General features: G+C 46.0%; 1 pseudogene; it reads left to right on the top strand.

Moving 5' to 3' along the window:
- LOC132344664 (testis-specific Y-encoded protein 1-like) overlaps nt 1-23,684 on the top strand; it is a 55,069-nt pseudogene extending 31,385 nt beyond the window's left edge.
- Nucleotides 23,685-23,944: the final 260 nt, after the last annotated feature.

The following is a 23,944-nucleotide window of genomic DNA, read 5'->3' as shown; positions in this document are numbered from 1 at the left end:
CTCTCCGAGTCCAGAAGGCACCAGACTCTATACATGGATCAAAAAAAAAAAAAAAAATTCCAGAAAGTTCTCATAGCAAAATTTGAACCTGCCTCATGCTGGCAACTATATATACATATACATACATACACACATACATACATACATACAAAATACATACATATGCATATATACACATATATGTATATGCATATACATATATGTGTATATATATAGCATGTACATTGTACTTGAAACTATTTACACAGCATTGGCATTGTATTAGGTATTACAAGGAATGTGGAGATGATTTAAATCATGTGGGAGCATCCCCTTAAGTTACATGCAAAGACTATACCATTTTATATAAGGAACTTGAGCATCCATGGATTTTGGTATCTGTGGGTGCAGGGTTCCCAGACCCAATCTCCCAAGGGTACCAAGGAGAGAGGACAGGGCCTTCTCAGGACTTCTGCTACTCCCCCTGCCTTGGACACTGTCTCAAGAACTGTCACCCAACTCCTGACCTGCTTCAGTCCACAGTTTCTCTGCCAGGCTTCCCTGACCCTGATGTCAGAAATCACAGCCTCCCCCAACTCACATGCCGTATTCAACTCCAGAGCTATTGGGTTGCTGTATTGTTGTTTCTAGAACAAGTTCTGGTGTCTGTCAGTGCTACATGTCTGCTGCATAAATAAACAGTAGCTGTTATGAATACAATCTTTTATCTGTGCCACAGGCTTGACCCACCAATTCCTGGCTCCCCAGGTTCTTACACTTGATCTTAGCAAAGAAGCTGACAAGCAATTTCTCCAAGCATTTAATGAATTCCAAATCTTAAGGAATTAAAAGTATCATGCAAGGGAGAAAGTCAGCCAGTATGTAGTTGGATGCTGACAGGGGCAGTAGTGGTCATTGAAATAAAAGGTTTGTAACACAATTTCTCTCCATATAATACATTTGTTGATAGATTCCACGCCGTTAACATGTTTCATTGACATTAAGGGACATTCTACAGTTTACATTTGACCATTTCTGATACCAGATCACATTTCATCAGCAGCATATTATAGTTTGTTTGGTTGTGTATAAATGATAGCCCTAGTGGTAAAGGTCTCTCCTGACAATGCAGAAGATGTAAGAGATGCAGGTTCCACCTCTGGGTCAGTACGACCCCCTGGAGGACGGCATGGCAACCCACTGCAGTATTCCTGCCTGAAGAATCCTATGGACAGAGGAGCCGGGTGGACTACAGTCCATAGCGTTGCTGCTGCTGCTGCTGCTACTAAGTGGCTTCAGTCGTGTCTGACTCTGTGCGACCCCAGAGATGGCAGCCCACCAGGCTCCACTGTCCCTGGGATTCTCCAGGCGAGAACACGAGTGGGTTGCCATTTCCTTCTCCAATGCATGAAAGTGAAAAGTGAAAGTGAAGTCGCTCAGTCGTGCCCGACTCCCAGCGACCCCATGGACTGCAGCCCACCAGGGTCCTCCATCCATGAGATTTTCCAGGCAAGAGTACTGGAGTGGGGTGCCATTGCCTTCTCCAAATCCATAGTGTTGCAAGGAGTCAAACGTTACTGAAGCAACTGAACACACACACATACATATGTATATACATGTATATTTTATAGTGGTATGAAAAATAATTCTGTGGGACTTCCCTGGTGATCCAGTATTTAAGACTCCTCATTTCCAGGCCAGGGTCATGGCTTCAATCCCTGTCAGAGACCTATGATCCCACATGCCACTGGGTGTGGCAAAAAAAAAAGAAAAGGAATAATGCTGTATTTTACAGCTGATGTCATCTTAGATTTAATGGAAATTTCTGTTTTTCATAAGCAGAATCCAGCCTACTAAATTCATGCCACAAGTCACTAATGGGATGCTAGCTGCATTATATAGGCAAATGGTTTAAACAGGAATTTACAAATTGGCTTGCTTCCTGTTTGCTTTTTCTCCCAACCAGCAAGCTAAGAATGATTTTTAGGTTTTAGGTTTGTTTTGTTTTTTTTTAACTTTTAAAAATATATTTAATATTTTTACATTTTTTTAATTTGGGGGCAAACAAAGGAATGTTTTGTGATATGTGAAAATTATATGATATCTAAATTTCAGTGTCACAAATAAAGTTTTATTGGAACACAGCCGTGATCATTTGCTGCTGCTGCTGCTGCTAAGTCACTTCAGTCGTGTCCGACTCTGTGTGACCCCATAGACAGCAGCCCACCAGGTTCCCCTGTCCCTGGGATTCTCCCGGCAAGAACACTGGAGTGGGTACCCGAGGCTATTTCACTCTGCTAATGGCAGAGACTTCATTGGCGCTTAATGCCCGTTTACTCTCTAGGCCTTTACAGAGCAATTTTGCACACTCATGGCTGTAGAGAACAAAATGAAGCATTCCAAACCCCATGGCTCACCAGCTCCTGAAGTCCAGTTGACTCAGTGCAGCTAAACACTTCCTATTCTGAGTCCCACTGGAGGATGAAGCTGGAGTATCTCTGTCTCCATGCCCCAGAAAGATTTCTCTGGAAATATCAGCACTGTTTCCTGTGTCCAGTGTCCGTGAAACTCCTACCTGGCTCTCCAAAAGCCTTTTCTCAGTGAAGCTGGATCAGGAGATTCCAAGCCTTTGAAAGCCCATTCTAATCCAATCCATAATATCCAAATGGTGCTCCAATCAGGTTTCTGAGCCAGTTTTTCCCCATGGGATCTTTCAACTAGAAACCTTTCTACCAAATTGTTAAAGAGAGGAAAGAATGTGGGTGCGGCTGCAGGGCCCCACCCAGGGGCTGTTTTCCAGGTCTCAGGGTGGTGAGAGTCCCCACTTCCCTCTCTGGCATCCAGAGGCCCACCATCTTATCTCCAGTTTATCTGCATCTTTAGTTATTTGGGATTCAATAGCTTAAGGGCAGGGGAAAGTGGTCCACACAGCTATTCCAACAGAGCTCGGGCTGATATCAGGAATGGAAAAAAGCAGGGGTTCTCCTCCAATACCAGAAAATTCTCCAGCTGCAAACAGCAAACCCCTGTCCTCTTCTGGGAGCAAGGGTGGTGGGTTGGGGGCAGGTGGGCATGGTGAGGAGAGCAGAAAGCAAGCTTACTCCCAAATGATCTGCACTTGAAGACTCAGCACCCGCTGGATTTCAGGGGTCCTCACTGTGGATCTTCATGCTGAACCCCAGGAGCTTTTTCTAGGCAGGGGCTCATGCTTTCTTAAACCAGGTCAGGGGTGTCAGGTCACACCCTGGTCCCCATCCTTCTGCCTTCCTCACTCACTCCCTGTCTTCTCTCTCCTTCCCCTTTGCACCACCAAGATTATATCTCAAGCTTTCCTTCCCACTGCCTTTACAGCCCTGTGCACACAGATACATAGAAGGAGGGAGGGTTTCAGAGTAGAAATATGTGTATTTCCATTCCTTATAAGGTAACAGAGTCACTGAATTAGAACAAAAATGAAGTTCACTGATGAACGTGATCTCAAGTGTTGTAACCAGATATAACATCAAAAACACTGTTCTTATCAAATCAACATGTGTTCACCTTAAATTTACACAATATGTGTCCATTACATCTCAATGAAGCAGGGAAAAAAATACAGAACTGACCATTAGAAAGAGCTCGTTTTAGACTCTTTTAAGACGGTTGATGGTGAGTGCTGTGCCTAGTTGCTCAGTTGTGTCTGACTTCTTGAGACCCCATAGACTGTAGCCAGCCAGGCTCCTCTATCCATGGACTTCTCCAGGCAAAAATGCTGGATTGCCTTGCCATGGCCTTCTGCAATGTTGGTGAGTATCAAAACCCAAGGCTAGGGACTTCCCTCGTGGTCCATGGGTTGAGAATCTGCCTTCCAATGTAGGGAATGTGCGTTTAATACATGGTGGTTAAGATCCCACATGCCAGAGGGCAGTAGAAAGGACAAAGGATCCTGCATGCCATGACTAAGACTCGAGGCAGCCAAATAAATGAATAAAAATATATATATTTTTGAACTCTATGCTCTTTACATTCTTCTGGATGCATTTGTAAGCATGATATTAACAGTTTTATTTATTTATGGACACACCATGAGACTTCCTGCAGGATCTTAGTTTCCTGACCGGGGACTGAACCCAGATCACCAGAGTGATAGCATTGAGCAGTAAACGCTGGTTTGCCAGGGAATTCCTAGTTTGATTTACTTAAAGGGTTTATTTTTATTGTATGCCCAAAGGTACATCCTTTGCTGTGTTTACACTTACAATAAAAACATTTTGGATGTCAATTTTAAAATGTTTGCAAAAACTTAGGGGAAAGGAAGGAACATGTTGACTACATATTTATGCTTCTAGGCTTCCCTAATGGCTCAGACAGTAAAAAGTCTGCCTGCAGTAGAGGAGACCGGAGTTTGATCGCTGGTTCAGGAAGATCTCCTGGAGAAGGGAATGGCTATCCACTTCAGTATGCTTGCCTCGAGAATTCCATGGATAGAGGAGCCTGGGGAACTACTATCCATGGGTTTGCAAAGAGTCAAACACAACTGGATGACTAACACTTTCATTTTCATATGCTTCTAAAGATTGTTCAAATCTCAGAATCACCTGGGACATTATTAAACATAGAGATTCCAGGGCTGCATATCATACCTAAGAAACTAAAATTGCCTGAGGAGGGGGCCTGGGCATCTGAAAGTTCAATGTTTGCCTCACTTGATTCTGATGTGACGTGAGTCCCAGGGTGTAAAATCATCCAATACTTTGGGAAAGATTGATCTCTGGTGGTTCAGCAGTTAAGAATCCACCTGTTAATGCAGGAGACCTGGTTTCAATGAAAGGGTTGGAAAGATCTCCTGGAGGAAGAAATGGCAACCCAGTCCAGTATTCTTGCCTGGGAAATACCATGGACAGAGGGGCCTGGCAGGCTACAGTCTATGGGGTCACAAAAGACTCAGACACAACTTAGCAACTAAACCACAACAGTGAAAGTGAAAGTCCCTCAGTCGTGTCTGACCCTTCCTGACCCCATGGACTATATACAGTCCATGGAATCGTCCAGGCTAGAATACTGGACTGGGTAGCCTTTCCTGTCTCCAGGGGATTTTCCCAACCCAGGGATCAAACCCAGGTCTCCCACATTGCAGGCAGATTCTTTACCAGCTGAGGCACAAGGGGAACCCAAACAACAGTAAAAACATGCTTAAAATATCCAAGAATCTACTCCTTCAGGAGACCCTGAGGGTTGAGGGTCAGGAATTAATTTTTTCTTCATGTGACACACTGAGCACCTGCCTTGGGAGAAGCGTGTTATTGGTAATTCAATAAACCAATCAGATGTTGTAGCTTGAGCTGGGAGCTTCATCCTCCCCACCACTCTTCAGAGATTCTAGGACCTCCACACTCTGTCCTGGGGCTTCTGGATGTCCTTAGTACTAAAGGAAGTTAGGGTATAAGCAAAGCTCAGAGATCTGGATCCAAACTTCTCAGTTTGGGCCACACTTGCAAATCTCCTGGGCTGTGCTTTGTAACCCTCAGTGAATCTAAGGATTTCCCTACGTGTCTTGTGTAAAAACATATTCTCGTCCAACAGTTGTGAGTGGGGCCTGAGAGTCTTGAGTTTCTCACAAACTCCAGGTGTTGCCCAGGCTGCTTAAGGTGTCCATATTAAACAGTGAGTACTAGAGAGTTTTGAAAAGTACTGATTGATTTTGAAAAGTTCTGGTTGATTTTGCCGATCTTACTCCATACCCACAGAATAAGTATCTCCAGGAATGGGACAAGGGAGTCAACGTTACTAAGCATCTCAGATATTTCTAAGGAGCAGGTAGGGTGCAATGTGAAGCTACACCACAATGTGTAGCCAGGCACATCACCCTACCATCAACCCTGTTTTGGGCTTCATTGTGTCCTACAAAATCCATATGTTGAGGGGACTTTCCCAATGATCCAGTGGCTAAAGCTCTCCACTCCCAGTGCAGGGGGCTGGGCTTCGGTCCCTGGTCAGGGAACTAGATCCCACGTGCTGCCAGGAAGTCCAAAGACCCCACATGCCACAACTAACAATTGGTGCCATCAAATAAATTAATTCATTTAAAAAATTATCTGTAGAAGTCCTAACCCCCTACACTTTGGAATGTGACTATATTTGTAGATTATATTCTTAACAAGGTAGTTAAACTCAATGAAGTCACTAGGGTAAGCCCTAGTCCAATCTGATGGTTCTCTACATAAAAAGAGAGAGAGAATTCCCTGCAAGGCCAGTGGTTAGGGCTCAGAATTTTCACTGCCAAGGGCCCCATTTCAATCCCTGGACTGGAAACTAAGACCCAGAAGTGAAGCAGCATGGCCAGGAAAAAAAAAAAAAAAGGAAATTAGGACACACAAGACATCAAGGATGCATGGACATAAAGGGACAGGAGGACACAAGAATGCAGCTGTCTGTGCATCAGGGAAAGAGATCTCCCGAGAAACCACGCTGTCAACACCTTGATCCTGGACTTCTAGCCTCCAGAACTGAGAGAAAACAATTTCCTTTTGTTTAAGTCTCTCGTATATCTTGTGGCCACCTTAGTACATTAATGCGTTCTTTAGATCAGGAGTCCCTGGAGAGGGCTCACCTCAAGGACAGGTGGGGAGTATGCAGGTGATGACTCAGCTCCCAGGTGACTTCTAAACATCAACAAATAACCACCCACCCAGATTTTCCAGGACACAGCCTGCTCTGTGGGCCCCTTCTTGCAGACCACTGCTGCTAAAAGTCCCCACCCAACTCTCGTTCTGGCCCCAACTTTCTTTACTTCTCTTCTAGACTGTGAGGGACAGAACCTTGAGAACAGAGCAAGGCCTGTGCTCAAACCATCCTGGTTCTGAAGGGGAGTATGTGTTTTAACAAAAAAAGAAAAAAAGGAAGAAAACCCATAGCTGTCTAGCAGAAGCTTAACACTGGATGTACAGAAAAGCCTTCACATGTTATGTTAGGAAGAAGCAGAGCACATGATTTCAACCTTTTCTTCAGGGAAGGTTTCCAGGAAGGAGGACAGCATGCTTTCTGTAGATGGGTTGAGAGCAGATGAATTTATTGGAAGGCCTTTGGGTCTGTAGCCAGGAAAGGAATATGAGTGGGGAGGGGGTATGTCGTCCTTCAGTTCTCTCTACCTCCAGAAGTTTCTATGATATGGGCCATGGTCATAGGGCTCCCAGAGATCAGGGAGAGAGGGATGTTTTGTGACTTCACCCAAGCCTCACCCATAGAAGGCTGCCTCTCAGCAGCCAATGTCAGACTTCTGGGCCATCTGCCAGACTCAAGAAATGACCTACTAGGAACTCTCTGGTAGTCCTGGAGTGGTTAGGACTCTGCACTTTCACTGCTGAGGGCAGGGATTCTATACATAGTTGGGGAACTAAGATCCTGCAAGCTGCACTGGCTGGCCAACAATAGAAAACAAACAAACAAACAAACAAACAAAAGACAGACATGACCTTTCCCACCTTTCCTTCCATAGACAACCCCAAGGCTGAGTCCAGTTCAGGTCCATTGCTGTGGTCAAGGAGGAAGCTCCCTTGGGCTTGTGGCTGTGGAGTGACATGTGGTCAGCCTGAGCATCCACCAACAGGGCTGGGCATCTCACACCAACCGAGAACCTGGTACCCAGTAGGAGGTCAGGCCCTCAGGACACATGCTGGTGCCTGCTGACTACAGATCAGGGCTGTGTGAGAAGTGGACTCTACAAGGTGGCCAGAAGGCACACCTTTCAGGAGAGCACTAATCCAGGTGGCCAGACTCTTCCCACTTCCTCCGTCTCTAGGGGAGAACTTGGCGCTTCCATTGTTCTCACAAATGTTTTCCTCTTCTACTCCCCCTGGAACAGCTTTATCTCAAGAAATTGTTGTTGTTCATTTGCCCAGTTGTATCTGCAACCCCATGGACCACAGTGTGCCAGACCTCCCTGTCCCTCACCATTTCCTGAAGTTTGCCCAAGTTCGTGTCCATTGCATTGGTGATGCAATCCAGCCATCTCATTCTCTGTCACCCTTTCTCCTTCAGGCCATCTCCACATAACCAACAACAGTCCTCTCCCAGGATGGCACTCTAAATCCTGTGTCCAGCTTCCAGACCCCATGCACACTGGTTGAGCTGCATTGCAGTTTGGGCCATATAGAGCCACGACACACATTATCTGTGTAACTTTTGCTCTACATAAATAATATTTCATCAGCTGTCTTACCTTGCTTCCTTTCAGTCCAAAGCAATTTACCCTTTACTGAAGGGGCTTGCCTCATTCTGGAAATCTCTTCCCTGCTTCTCCATCTCCCACCACAAGGCTCAGGTTTTGTTTTGCTTCCTCTTATACTTCTTTTCCCATCTTAATTCCTTCCCACCCAGGTATGTCTGAAACCCACATGGAACACTCTGGGGCCTAGGGTCTTCTGCTAGTATTTATCTGATGCTCTGGGAAACCTATTGACCATGTAGAAGTGTTACTTCTGATCTATACATTGAGAGAGGTGCATTTCATATCCTTCTACATTTCTGCCTTCTTTGAACTTCTCAGTGTTTCCTGGAAAGCTCTATTATTCTTTTTCCTTGACAGCAAAACATGAAACATTAGTGGACATGAATTACTCTGTTTGATGGGACGTTGCTTACGTACACACGTAACTGGCATTACTTTGACTTCCAACATGCAATCAAGCACATTTGTTGTTGTTGTTGTTTTCCCCCTAGAAAATTTCTCTTAATGATAAATTGTCATCAGCATGAAGAAATGCAGAACATTCCACATAAAATATAATAGCATAACTGGGCTCAAAAAGTCAGCACTTGAATATATCTAGCTATATTTTGAATGTTCCTGACATTTTCCCAGAGTACCGATGTCTGATTTCAAATCTCAAAGCTTAATTCCATTCAGTGAGTCTCAAGGGTCAGAGACTGCCATGAGCATAATTTAATTCCTGTAGAATAAGTTGGCAAGTTCATACTTGACTTGACTACTTGGTACTTGACTACTTGATAAAGAGAGAAAACAACAATAACAACAATGACCAAAAAATAAACAAACAAAAAAACACAGAAATGTGTAGTTAGTGATTCAGTCATAACAGGTACACATAAATTGATGTATAGACTATACAATCATCTATATCTGCTTAATTGTTTCTGCTAATGACTTGGACACTGTGAATCACACACAAACCATTGAAAAAGAAAAGTAATTTTGGAAAATTCTTAGAGAAAAGAACATCAGAATTCCTTACCTGTCTCCTGGGAAATGTGTACGCTATTAAATTTGCAACAGTTAGACCTGGACACGGGACGATGAAGTGATTCAAAATCGGGAAAGGAATAAGTCAAAGCTATCTAGTGTTGCCCTGGTTATTTGACTTCTGTGCAGAGGACCTCATGAAAAAATAAAATCCTAGATGAAGCTCAAGCTAGACACAAAATTTATGTGGGCAATATGATAACTTAGTTATCCAGATGACAACACCCAAATGACAGAAGAATAATAGGAATTAAGGCGCCTCTTGATGAAGGTATTATCTGTTTCAAGTACAGACATCTGAAATGACATAGTCCTTCTTAAAAGATGAAATTCTCAGTTTCACATTTGAAAATCTAGATGTATATTCCAGAATGTGAAATATAAAATTCTCTATTAGTCACATATACAAATCTGGGGACAATTTTTCCAACTTGAAATGTGGAATTCTCTGTACATCTCACATGAAAGTATACATACAATATTTTCTGCATAAAATGTGGAATTTTTCACATTAGAGATATGAAAATCAGGATGCAGATTCTTTGACAGGAAATATGAAAATGTCTATTTCACATATCAAAATATGGTCACAGGATTTCTCACATGAGATATGGAATTTTTTCATATTTCTCATTTGAAAATCTTTGTGCTGTCTTTCCTTCATGAAATATTGAATACTGTCTATTTCACATTTGAAAAAAGTGCATTCATTCTCCTACAAGAAATGTAGAATTTTCCCACAGATTTTCATGCTTGAGCTCTGAAATTCTGTATATTTCCATCAAGAAAGCTTGAATGAAGGTCTTCTGATATGAGACTTGGAATTCTGTGTATTTCACATTTAACAATCTGGGGAGAAATGTTCTCATATGAAATATGAAATCTCGACTGTTCACATATGAAACTTTTTCTAGATTTGTACACATGAAACCTATATGCAGGTTAGGAAAAAACAGTTAGAACTGGACCTGGAACAACAGACTGGTTCCAATTAGGAAAGGAGGACCGCAAGCCTATATATTGTCACCCTGCTTATTTAAATTACATGCAGAGTACATCATGTGAAACAGTGGGCTGGAAGAAGTGCAAGCTGGAATCAAGATTGCTGGGAGAAATATCAATAACCTCAGATATACAGATGACACCATCCTTATGGGAGAGAAGAGGAACTAAAAAGCCTCTAGAAGAAAGTGAAAGAGGAAAGTGAAATAGTTGGCTTAAAACTCAACATTAAGAAAACGAAGATCATGGCATCTGGTCCCATCACTTCATGGGAAATAGATGGTGAAACAGTGGAAACAGTGTCAGACTTTATTTTGGGGGGCTGCAAAATCACTGCAGATAATGACTGCAGCCATGAAATTAAAAGACGCTTACCCCTTGGAAGAAAAGTTATGACCAAGCTAGATAGCATATTCAAAAGCAGAGACATTACTTTGCCAAGAAAGGTTCGTCTAGTCAAGGCTATGGTTTTTCCAGTCTTCATATATGGATGTGAGAGTTGGACTGTGAAGATTGCTGAGCACTGAAGAATTGATGCTTTTGATCTGTGGTGTTGGAGAAGACTCTTGAGAGTCCCTTGGACTGCAAGGGGATCCAACCAGTGCATTTGGAAGGAGATCAGCCCTGGGATTTCTTTGGAAGGACCGATGCTACAGCTGAAACTCTAGTACTTTGGCCACCTCATGCGAAGAGTTGACTCATTGGAAAAGACTCTGATGATGGGAGAGATTGGGGATAGAAGGAAAAGGGGATGACAGAGGATGAGACGGTTGGATGGCATCACTGACTCGATGGAAGTGAGTTAGAATGAAGTCCAGGAGATGGTGATGGATAGGGAGGCCTGGCATACTGAAATTCATGGGGTGGCAAAGAGTCAGACACGACTGAGTGACTGAACTAAACTGAACTGAACTGTACACATGAAATAGAGAATTTTCAATGAATCAGAAATTTATATCTGAGCTAAAACATCAAATAGGTACAGCTATATTTCATGTATTTCCTGAATAACAGAAAGAGTTCTCTGTATTTCTTTGAAAAAAGTCTGGGTGAAGATTTCTCTGCATGAAATAGGGGATTAGCATATTTTACAGGTGCAAAATCAAAACGCTTATGATCATACAGTGGAAGTGATAAATAGATTCAGGGGATTCTATCTGATAGACAGAGTGCCTGAAGACCTATGGGTGGAGGTGTGACATTGTACAGGAATCAGGGATAAAGACCATTCCCATATAAAAGAAATGCAAAATGACAAAGTGATGAGGCCTTACAAAGATCTGAAAAGACCAAAGACGCTAAACAAAAACGGGAAAATGAAAACAATACCCATTTGAATGCAGAGTCCCAAAGAATAGCAAGGAGAGAAAAAACCTTCCTCAGTTATCAATACCAGTTCATAGAGGAAATAAATAGAATGGGAAATCCTACAGATCTCTTCGAGAAAATCAGAGATACCAAGGGCAAATTTCATGCAAAGAGGGGCACAATAAAGGACAGAAATGGTACGGATGTAACAGAAGCAGAAGCTATTAAGAAGAGGAGGGAAGAATACACAGATGAAATATGCACAAAAGATCTGCATGATCCAGTTAAGCACAATGGTGTGATCACTCACCTAGAGCCAGACGTCCTGGAATGCAAAGTCAAGTTGGACCTTAGAAGCATAACTACAAACAAAGCTCGTGGAGGTGGTGGAATTCAGTTGAGCTCTTTCAAATTCTAAAAGATGATGTTGTGAGTGTGCTGCCCTCTATATGCCAGCAGATTTGGAAGACACAGCTGTGGCCAGACCACTGGAAAAGTTCAGTTTTCATTCCAACCGCAATAAAAGGCAATCCATCGAATGTGCAAACTCCTACTTAACTTCACTCATCTCACACATTCGCAAAGTACTGCTCAAAATTCCCAAAGCCAGGCTTCAACAGAATGTGAACCATGAGCTTCCAGATGTTCAAGCTCGATTTAGAAAGGTCAGAAGAACCTGAGATCAAATTACCAACACCCATTGGGTTATCAAAAAAGCCAGAGAACACCAGAAAAACATCTACTCCTTTTTGACTATGTCAAAGACTTGTTTGTGTAGATCACAACAAAACATTTTAAATTCTTCTAAACATGGGACTACTAGAGTATGTTATATGCCTCCTGATAAATCTGTATGCAGCTCAAGAAGCAACAGTCAGAAAAGGAAATGGAACAACAGACAGGTTCTGAGTTGGGAAAGGAATATTTCAAGGCTGTACTGTCAACCTCTTTATTGAACTTACATGAAGAGTTCATCACACAAAATGCCAGACTGAATGCAACAGGGTTTGGAATCAACTTTGCTGGGAGAAATATCAATAACATCAGATATGCAGATGACACGATTCATGTGGCAGAACATGGAAAGAACTACGGAGTCTCTTGAGGAAAGTAAAAGAGGAGAGTGATTCCGGTGACTTAAAACTCAACATTCAAAATGAGATTCATGGCATCTGGTCCCATCACTTTCTGGCATAAAGATGGGAAACCAACGGAAACAGTGAGAAACTATTTGGGGGGAGCAGGTTCCAAAATCACTGAAGATGGTGACTCTGTTCAGGAAATTAAAATATGCTTTCTCCTTAGAAGAAAAGTTACAACCAGGCTAGACAGCACATTATAAAGCAGACAAAGGTCAGTCTAGTCAAAGCTACGTAAAGAGATGAGAATTGGACCTAAAGGATCTTGACCTCCAAGGAATCGATGCTATTGATATGTGGTGTTAGAGAAAACACTTGAGAGTCCCTTGGACTGCAAGGAAATGAAAGGAGTCAATTCTAAAGGAAATCAGTTCAGAATATTGATTGGAAGGGCTGATGCTGGAACTGGATCCTGGATATTTTGGCCACCTGAAATGAAAGGCTGACTCATTGGGAAAGAACCTGATGCTGAGAAAGATTGAAGTGTGGAGGAGAGGGTGACGACAGAAGATGAAACGCTTGGTGGCATCACGGAATCAGTGGTTATGGGTTTGAGCAGGCTCTATGAGTTGGTGATTGACAGGGAAGCCTGTCATGCTGCAATCCATGGGATCAGGAAGAGTCGGACTTAATGATACTCACCAAACTTACTTAGGTTCTCAGTGAAATGAAAATGGTAAAGAACTCTCTTACCCATCAATTGATAATCCTCACAGATTCCTAATGCCCCCTAAGATTTTTAACTGTTTCTTCAGAGATTCAGCAAGGATGGCCATTCTTTCCATTATATGGGTAAATATCCCCTAGGAAATAATGGAAGGGGCATAATTTACAGAAAGTTGTAGAAGAAAGTACACACATCAGCAAGTCAGCATGACCTTGCCAAAAACATATAGTATGATCCTTTAATCCTTCACACTGATTTCCTTCTGAAACCTGATGATAGGACCTCACCAATCCTGAGGAATGGTCATTGCAAAGGGATGTTATCTAGAACAATTTCTGCCTATTACTTTAGTGATGACACAAAGCAGGCACATTATGGTAATCATGCCTCCGTTAACCTCCCCTAACCAAGACAATAGGCTGCACTAGCCATTGGGGAGCTTACAGGATCACAAGGTCTCCCGAAAATGGTTGGAGCCACCTGGGCCTTTCCCACAGAGGGTTTGCAGGTGTGATGAGGTCACCTTTTCCATGGCAAAAATTATCATCTATGGCCACCAGTCTTACTGCCAGTCCTCTGGATTTGTGAGAACCCCACAAGACCAATTCTAGCTTGCAAAGTATGTATCTGCTTAAAAAAACAAACAAAAGGATAAAATCCAGTCCAAACTGAAGTGCCTAAGGATAATCAAATGGTCCTCAGCTCTATGAAGGGCCATTAGGGCCACAAAAGCATGGGTCTAGGCAAGTTCATTGTTAACACCTGCAGCCCTTCAAAGGACATGTCCTGGTAATGGATAAAGATTGTAGATTGTAAGTCCTCTACCAATTTGAGAAATTGTGTCAACAAGACGTCTGAACCTCCCATCTTAGCCAAGCCTAAAAGACGGAATATGTGCATATCAGGCCCAAGGCACATTCAACTGGGAATATTTGGAGGTAACAGTACCAGATATAGGACACTATAGAGAAGGTGTACACAAAAATGAAATAAGAAAAAAAAAAAGCCTTTTGTGCCAGTTTCAGACTGAAAATGTGCATTTCCCAGATGACCAAGTTAACAGGATTCAAGTCAGTAATAACACTCAACGTAGCCACATGTCAATGCAGATTCCCATTAGGTAACTTCAGAAGCTTCTGTGCAGGCCTGTCTTCAGCCTCTGCTTTCCATTCATAAATTGTGTTCATTCAATCAGCAGACAGTATGAAATATAGGCAATGGGTAGGCACTCAAGGAAGATGATGAAGACTGTAAGAACAAAGTATCTTTCCAGGGCAAGGGACAGACAACACCACAGGTTGGTGATAAGATGGAGGAAGTTGGAGAGGAGAATGGAGGGCAGATTTCAGATCTAGCTTCTGGACATTTAGGGTGATGGCAGCTGCCCCAGACCTGGCTGCAGGCCTTGCGGAGATATTTCCAAATGTAATAATAAATTAATGTGGTCTCTGTCCTCTATGTACTTTTACAACCTTAAAGCCTCAGCCTATGATACTATACCAAGTATAGAGTCATAGCTTAGAAATTCAAGAGATATTAATTTAGGAAGGGTGTGTGAGACTTGTAGGAGATGTGTTCTATCAGACATGTTCTAACATTTAGCATAATTAACTGGGCTTGAGCCAGGACTTACTTATATGCATGTAGACTGCTATCTTCGGAAAATTCCCATTATGAGATCATATAACCTGATATCTGGGATTTCTCTTTCTTGGTGAGTACTTCTCCACTTATGAAAAAGGAAGATAGCACTAGTTTAGAAGGTACATCTTTGTACTAGGACTTTTCTATCAATTTCCCAACTCTACCAATTGTTCTAGGTAACTTCCTGACAGTAGGAAATATGGACAACTATATAGTATCTCCTCCTGCCATACTAGAGGCACTACAGTAAGTGTAAAGACAGATAACACACAAAAGTACATTTACAGCTCATGATTCTTTGCTAATTTTCTTTTCAGTTGATGTATCCATAGGTGTGAGTCAGGTATTAAAGACCCCCATTATAATTGTGGTACTGTTAATTCCCCCTTTCCTACTTCCTTGCATTTGCCTTGCATCTTGAGGTGCTCCTAAATGGCACAATGGACTAGTTACACCTAATTGTTATATATAGGCATTACACTCATTAGTAATGGAATCATATTTTTTTCCAGTGCAGTCCTGAGCCCACATCTTGGTCCCTGCACAAAAGCAGGCTGTATCCTTCCCATGTTCAAGCCCTGAGAAACATTCCTGAGCCCACATCTCGGTCACTGCACTGAACTAGGCTGGGTCCAGCACTTGCTCAACCCCCTAGAAAATACTCATGAGTCCACATCTCAGTCACTGCACTGAACCAGTCTAGGTTCTGCCCTAGTTAGTCCCCTGACACATACCTCTGAACCAACATCTCGGGCCCTGCCCTGAAGCAGGCTGGTCCTTCCCATGTTCAAGCCCCGACAAACGCTCCTGAGCCAAACTCTTGGTCACTGCACTGAACTAGGCTCGGTCCTACACTTGTTCATGACCCCGGCAAACACTGCTGCGCCCAAATCTCCTGCCCTGCACATGATCCAGTCTGTGTCTTGCCCTTGTTAGATTCCCCCAACACATACACCTGAGCCCACATCTCAGTCCCCGCACTGAAGCAGGCTGAGTCCTGCCTTTGTTCAAGCCTCCGGCAAACAACCGTGAGCCCACAACTCACTCCCTGCCCCTGAAATTAGGTCTGTCTTGCTCTTGTTCAATCCCCCAGAAAACACTCCTGATCCCACATCTCACTCCCTGCCCTGAACCCGCCAGGGTCCTGCCCTTGTTCAAGACCCCGACAAATACTCCTGAACCTACATCTTGGTTCATGCACTGAACCAGTCTAGGTCATGCCCTTGTTAGATCCACCAACACATACTGCTGAGCGCATATCAGTCCCTGCACTGAACTAGGCTGGGTCCTTCCCTTGTTCAAACCCCCGACAAACATTCCAGAGCCAACATCTCTGTCCATGCACTGAACCAGGATGGTTCCTGCCTTTGTTCAAGCCCCTGGCAAACAATCCTGAGCTGACACCTAGCTCCCTGCCCCTGAACTAAGGTGTGTCCTCCCCTTGTTCAACTCCCTGCCCCCCAGGAAACACCGCTGATCCCACATCTCACTCCCTGCACTGAAGCCACCTGGGTCCTACCCTTGTTCAAAACCCTGACAAATACTCTGGAACCCACATGTCAGTCCCTGAACTGAAGCAGATGAGTCCTTGCCCATGTTCAAGCCACAACAAATACTCCTGAGCCCATATATCACTCACTACAATGAACTAGGCTGGGTCCTACACTTGTTCAAGACCTGACAAACACTCCTGAGCCCACATCTCGGTCACTGCACTGAACGAATCTGCTGCTACCACTGCTAAGTCTCTTCAGTTGTGTCCGACTCTGTGCGACCCCATACATGGCAGCCCACCAGGCTCCCCCATCCCTGGGATTCTCAAGACAAGAACACTAGAGTGGGTTGCCATTTCCTTTTCCAATGCATGAGAGTGAAAAATGAAAGTGAAGTCCGTCAGTCGTGTCCAACTCTTAGTGACCCTGTGGACTGTAGCCCACCAGTCTCCTCCATCCATGGGATTTTCCAGGCAAGAGTACTGGAGTTGGGTGCCATTGACTTCTCCGACTGAACGAGTCTAGGTCCTGCCATTGTTCGATCCCCCAACACATACTCCTGAGCCCACATCTCAGTCTCAGCACTGAACTAGGCTGGGTCCTGACCTTGTTCAAACCCCCAACAAACACTCCTGAGCGTGCATCACGGTCCATGCACTGGGTCCTGCCCATGTTCAAATCCCCGACAAAAACTCCTGAGCCAACATCTCCATCCCTACACTGAATCAGGATGGTTTCTGCCTCTGTTCAAGCCCTGACAAACAATCCTGAGCCAACAACTCGCTCCCTGCCCCTGAATTAAGGTGAGTCCTCCCCTTGTTCAAACCCCAAGAAACACTACTGAGCCCTCATCTCACGAACTGCACTGAACCAGGCTGGGTCCAGACCTTGTCAAAACCCTTGACAAAAACTCCTAAGCCCACATCTCAGTACCTGCACTAAAATAGGCTGGGTCAAGCCCTTGTTCAAACCCCCGACAAACACTCTTGAGCCTGCATCACTGTCCCTGCACTGAACTAGGCTGTGTCCTGCACTTGTTCAAGACTCTGACAAACACTCCTGAGCCAACATCTTGGTTCTTGCACTGAACCAGGATAGTTCCAGCATTTGTTCAAGCCCCGGCAAACGATCCCGAGCTGACAACTCTCTCCCTGCCACTGAAGTAAGGTGTGTCCTCCCCTTGACCAATACCCCAGGAAACACTACGATCCCATATCTCACTCACTGCACTGAAGTTCGCTGGTCCCTGCCCTCGTTCAAATCCCTGACAAACACTCCTGAGCCAACATCACCATCCCTGCACTGAACTAGAATGGTTTCTACTTTGTTCAAGCCCCCAGAAAACCATCCTGAGCTGACAACTCACTGCCTGCCCCTGAACTAAGGTGTGTCCTCCCCTTTTTCAATCCCCCTGGAAACACTCCTGTACACACATCTCACTCCCTGCCTTGAAGCCGCCTGGTTCCTGCCCTTGTTCAAGACTTTGATAAATGCTCCTGAAACCACATTTTGGTCCCTGCACTTAAGCAGGTGGGTCCTGCCCACGTTGAAGGTCTAACAAACACTTCTGAGCCCATATCTCGCTCTCTACACTGAACTGGGCTGAGTCCTACACTTGTTCAGATTAGATCAGTCGCTCAGTCGTGTCCGGCTCTTTGCAAACCCATGAATCTCAGTATGCCAGGCCTCCCTGTCGAACATCAACACCCGGAATTCACTGAGACTCACGTCCATCCAGTCAGTGATGCCATCCAGCCATCTCATCCTCTGTGGTCCCCTTCTCCTCCTGCTCCCAATCCCTCCAAGCATCAGAGTCTTTTCCAATGAGTCAACTCTTCGCATGAGGTGGCCAAAGGACTGGAATTTCAGCTTTAGCATCATTCTTCCAAAGAAATTCCAGGGCTGATTTCCTTCAGAATGGACAGGTTGGATATCCTTGCAGTCCAAGGGACTCTCAAGAGTCTTCTCCAACACCACAGTTCAAAAGCATCAATTTTTTGGCGCTTAGGCTTCTTCACAGTCCAACTCTCACATCCATACATGACTACAAGAAAAACCATAGCCTTGACTAGACGAACTTTTGTTGGCAATATAATGTCTCCGCTTTTGAATATGCTATTTAGGTTGGTCATAACTTTCCTTCCAAGGAGTAAGTGTCTTTTAATATCGTGGCTGCAGTCACCATCTGCAGTGATTTGGAGCCAAGAAAAATAATGTTTGCCTCTGTTTCCACTGTTTCTTCATCTATTTCCCATGAAGTGATGGGGCTGGAGGCCATGATCTTCGTTTTCTGAATGTTGAGCTTTAAGCCAACTTTTTCACTCTCCACTTTTACTTTCATCAAGAGTCTTTTCAGTTTCTCTTCACTTTCTGCCACAAAGCTGGTGCCACCTGCATATCTGAGGTTATTAATATTTCTCCTGGCAATCTTGATTCCAGCTTGTGTTTCTTCCAGTCCAGCGTTTCTCATGATGTTCTCTGCATATAAGTTAAATAAACAGTGTGACGATATACAGCCTTCGCATATTCCTTTTCCTATTTGGAACCAGTCTGTTGTTCCATGTGCAGTTCTAACTGTTGCTTCCTGACCTGCATACACATTTCTCAAGAGGCAGATCAGGTGGTCTGGTATTCCCATCTCTTTCAGAATTTTCCACAGTTTATTGTGATCCACACAGTTGTTCAAGACCCTGACAAACACTCCTGTGCCAATATCTTGTTCCCTGCACTGAACTAGGCTGGGTTCAGCACTTTCTGAAGTCCCCTGCAAATACTCCTGAGCCCACATCCTGGTCCCTGCACTGAAGCAGACGGGGTCCTGCCCTTTTTGAAACCCCTGACAAACACTCCTGAGCCCACACATCAGAAACTGCACTGAACCAGGCCAGAAACTACACATGTTCAAGCCCCCGACCAACTGTTCTGGGCCTGCATCTGACTCAAAGGCTGGTTTCTGGTCTTATTTAAGCCCGCAGCAAGCAATCCTGAGCCCACAAATCGCTCCCTGTCCCTGATCTAAGGTGTGTGCTCCCCTTGTTCAATCCCCCAGGAAACACTACTGAGCCTGCATCTCACTCGCTGCCCTGAACAAGGGTGGGTCCCGCCAAAGTTGAAGCCATGACAAATACTGTTGTGCCAACATCCCAGTCCCTGCACCAAACCAGGCTGTTTCCTGCCCGTATCAACCATGACAAACACTCCTAAGACCACATCTTGGTTCCTGCACTGATAGCGGCTGAGATCCTGGCCATAGTCAAGCCCAGACAAACATTCCTGACCCCATTTCTCGCCCCTGAACTGAACTAGGCTAGGTCCTACACATGTTCAAGACCCTGACAAACACTCCTTGGCCTGCATCTGACTCTCAGGCTGATCTCCTTCACTACACTGAACTAGGCTGGGTCCAGCACTTGCTGAAACCCGTGGGAAATACTCCTGAGCCTATATCTGGGTCCCTTCTCTGAACCAGGCCAGGTCCTGCCCTTGTTTAAGCACTCAAAAAACACTCCTGAGCCCACATCTCGGTCCCTGCACTGATCGCGGCTGGATCCACCCCTTGTTCATCCAGACAGACACTCCTGAGGCCACATCTCAGTCGCTCCAATGAACCAGGCTGGGTCCTGCCTTTGTTCAAGCCCCCAACAAACACTCTTGAGCCCACATCTCAGTCCTTGCACTGAATCAGGTGGGTCCTGCCCATGTTCAAGCTCTTTGTAGAATGCATATATCATATATCAGGAGTATAGGATGGCTGGCTTAGCTTGGTCCTCTTGCTGCTTCAGGCCCCACAGGCTTGTGTGATAGGGCAGGCTGGGATGTGTTCTCACATGGAGAACAGTACCACTTTGAAAGGGCCTCAATAGGGTAAGTGGCAGACGTGCATGTCTCCGACACCGGTGAGTCATGGAACTTAAGGGGAACTGTCTTTAGAGTCTCCCTGGCAGGCATTCGAACAAGGTTCAGGGAGTTCCCTCATGCCAGCAGAGCGGGCCACATTTCTCCCTCTGTGCAAAGTGTGGCCAAGCCACCTCAGGCCTGTGCAGTGTTCACATCTGTCCAGCGAGGGAGGGAGGGTCGCACGTCCAATTCTGCAGTTCAGCAGTGACCGCCCACTGTTGGTTCTCAAGGTTGAGAAAGCACTCTCCGAACGTATGGACTAAAACCGTCTAATCTCCCATTGCTGCAACTCAGTCAGGACCAGAAGGGCTTGCAAAGGATAAGCGTCTTTTCTGAGAGCTGCTGTCCAGAGAGTGGCAGACGGCAACAGCACTACTTAGAGAGACAGAGACACACAGACATCAGCGCCTGGTACACACACAGAAGGATTGTCCAAAACAGTGCTATGCCGGAAGCAAAGATAGAGAGACAAAGAGCAAGCTCTGTACCCTAAACCTCTGGTCTCCCTGAACAGTGGAGATCAACGGTAGCAAATGTTGGGGTTTTTCCCTATTCCCCTAGTATCAGGACAGCAACAGGCTCTCTGTCCCATGAAGAAAAGTATCCAGCCACTTGGCACCCCTGCATATCCTTTGGATAGTCAGGGAGAGCTCCCAGCTATTGCCGGTCCCAGGGGACACAGGAGGGTATTGTTTGGATTGCGGAGCAGGAACCCGTGGTTGGAATTTCCAGAGCCAGGTCAATGACAGCGCCTGGGGCTACCCCAGCCACATGCAAAACCGTCTACAATCCTGGTGCAGAATCTGGCCACGTGGGGGCACTGGAGCACAGGAACCGCGGAAGATGCCCTCCAGTCTAGGGGCATGTCCATAAGGATGCCGCCCACTACCCTCTCCACCCTTGGTCTAGATTTGGGCAAGGAGCCTGTGCTTGCCTCACAGCCTAGGCTCCTGCCTGTTTTCCGCTGATGTCCCAGGGCCTGTTCACCCTGGCCTGGGCTGTCCGGTACCTCTTTCCTTGGCCTCACACCACCCCCAACACACCACTCCCCACCTCCCGACCATCCCCCTCACTCCCCGCCCCCAAAGAGCTAGTGGGTCCCACAGGTTTACTGCAGCCTGGGCCGCCATTATGCACCATTGTCTGTGCTGTTATATCGTGTCCCTTCACATCTGCCCCAGCTTGGGCCAAGAGGAGCGTGAGAGGCGATCAAAGGAAGGCGGGAGCGTCCTGGGACCCTTAGCTGTGAGCCCCAGTACTCAGGGAGAAGCCCCCACCCCTCATCCCGCGACCTGCCATCCTGATGCTGTGTGCAGCTGGAACCTTGCAACCACCAGTTGTCACGCCAAGTGAAGAGGCCATCCTCTTTAGGGTGGAGGCAGTGCAAGACAGCGAGACCCTGGTGGACGGAGATGTGGCAGGGATCCGGCGGGAGTTCCGGCTGCTTGCAGAAGACATCATGGAAGACGTGGAGGCTGTGGCAGATGAGGAGCAGAAACAGTGGTCCTCCCAGGAGCTGGAGGAGAAGACGGTGGAGGAGCAGGGCCAGGACAGGCCGGGAGGTCCGAGTGAGCACCAGGCACTAGATGTCCTGAAGGCACTGGCCGCCCTGCAGGTGGAACTGAGCTCTGAGTGTGAGCAAAACCACAGGGCCTACCATCAGAGGAGGAAGCATCACTTGGCTTGGGGGAGTGCCATCATCCAGGGCATCCCTGGCTTCTGGGCCAAAACTGTATCCTTTCCGCTGCTCCTTTGGGTCCACTGCTCATGAGGAGGAGGAGAAGGGGCAGGAGCAGGAGGAGGGGGAGGGGCCGAGGGCACAGGAAGGGCTCTGGAGGCCCCTGAAGAAAATGTGGTCCTGGGCAATTGGCAAGCTCCAAAGGCCCAGCAGAGTTGGGTCTGGGCAGGGCTACAGATGTACGTGTTGCAGCCATGCCTTTGAGTGTCTCCTTCAGGCCTGCATCTGAGGAGGAGCAGCACCTGAGGCCTCCAAGTCAGGAATGACCAGAGATGGTACACAAGAGCAGCATCTGCACACAGTTATTGCTGTAAATGTGGGTGATCCTGGCATATAGCTGAGACATGTGAGTCATTCACATACACACACAACACACACACATGTACACACACACACACACACACACACACACACAACCCCTTTGCTTTCAAACACGGATTGTCACAGGACTGCAAATCTGACCATGTAAGCAGTGACATGCCACTACCCAGCATACACAGGTCTGGAGGAGAACAGTAGCGGTCAGAAACCAGTCCCTGCTTGGAGAATGCAGACCACCTCAGATGCACACCACCACAAGGGACCCAGAGCCATGAGCGTGTCTGATGGTATGGCAAAGCCTGATGACATCAGGGGTGGCCAGGTAACAGGCAGTACCCAGCTCCTTGCAGATGCCTTTTCCAATATCCTTGTTCCACCCCAGACTAGGACTGATGCTCCTGGCTCTTCTTGGCCTGGCATGTAGCTCCCTGAATGGCTCCTTGACCTAAAGCAGATTATGAGCCACCCTCAAGTTTCCGTCATGATCAGCGACCAAGATCAAGACTTTCTCGGCTACATGATCGACTTGAAGATCAGTGAGGAAGACTGAGAAAGGATGGGTATGGGACCTGGCAGGGAGTGGGAAGATCCTGTTAGCCATGTTCCTGTGCTGTGAGACTTTGGAGAGGAGTCCTAGAAGCTGTTAATGCCTGCCTGGGAGGCAAGCTGAGGCCCCTAGAAGTTTGCACCTTTTCCCTCCTCCCTACCCTGGCAGGTGCAGGTGCGGAGCCATCTGCAGTCCCGCTGCAAGCTGATCTTTTCCTTTCAGGACAACCCCTACTTCTTGAACACCATGATCATTAAGGAGTATTACCTTGACATCACTGGTAACACGTGGCTCCCAGGGTGATGAGTGTGGGTGTGCAAGCACGTAGATGATCCACCTGTGGAGTCCACCCCAGTCTCCCGTCTTTCCGCAGGGAACAGGGCATGTCATTCCACTCCAGTCCCCTGGTTCTGGGACTTTGAATGGGCATCCCCCAGCCAGTCTGGACACCAGGAGCCTTAATTTTCTCAACTGGCTGTCAGGCCACAATGGCCCAGAATTGAACACGATTGCTGATGTGGGGTTGCTTTGGGCCTGCACACAGGTGATGATTAATGTTGGAGTTCTTGGCTGCTCATGGGAGGGTTCAGGGCCTGGTCAGCCCTGGGTTGACCTTGCTGGTGTTGCCAGCAGCTCATCAGCAATGACATGTGGGACGATCCCCTGAAGTACTACCTCGGGAAGGATGATTCTTCCATCAGAGATAACTGACAGAAACACATGTGGTGAGGCGGTCAGGAGATAGGCCCTGAGGGACAGCCTTATCGTAGCTGGGACACTATCCTTTCCCAAATGGGGATGCTCAGGCTCATGCAAGCTGGCTGCAGAGCCAGAATTTGGGTTATGCATGTAGCAGGTGACTTGCTGAGACTGGGGGCATGGGGGACTCGGTGTGTCCGTGAGTGAAGTAAGTCTCCCTCAAGTCAGCTATGGTTGCAGCACAAGAGTCCTAGGTGATACCTAGGTGATAC

Source organism: Bos taurus, chromosome Y (assembly GCF_002263795.3).
Source record: "Bos taurus isolate L1 Dominette 01449 registration number 42190680 breed Hereford chromosome Y, ARS-UCD2.0, whole genome shotgun sequence".
Classification (NCBI taxonomy): Eukaryota; Metazoa; Chordata; class Mammalia; order Artiodactyla; family Bovidae; genus Bos; species Bos taurus.
Note: the sequence above shows the minus strand (reverse complement) of the source record. Positions and strands in the feature narration are given on the sequence as shown.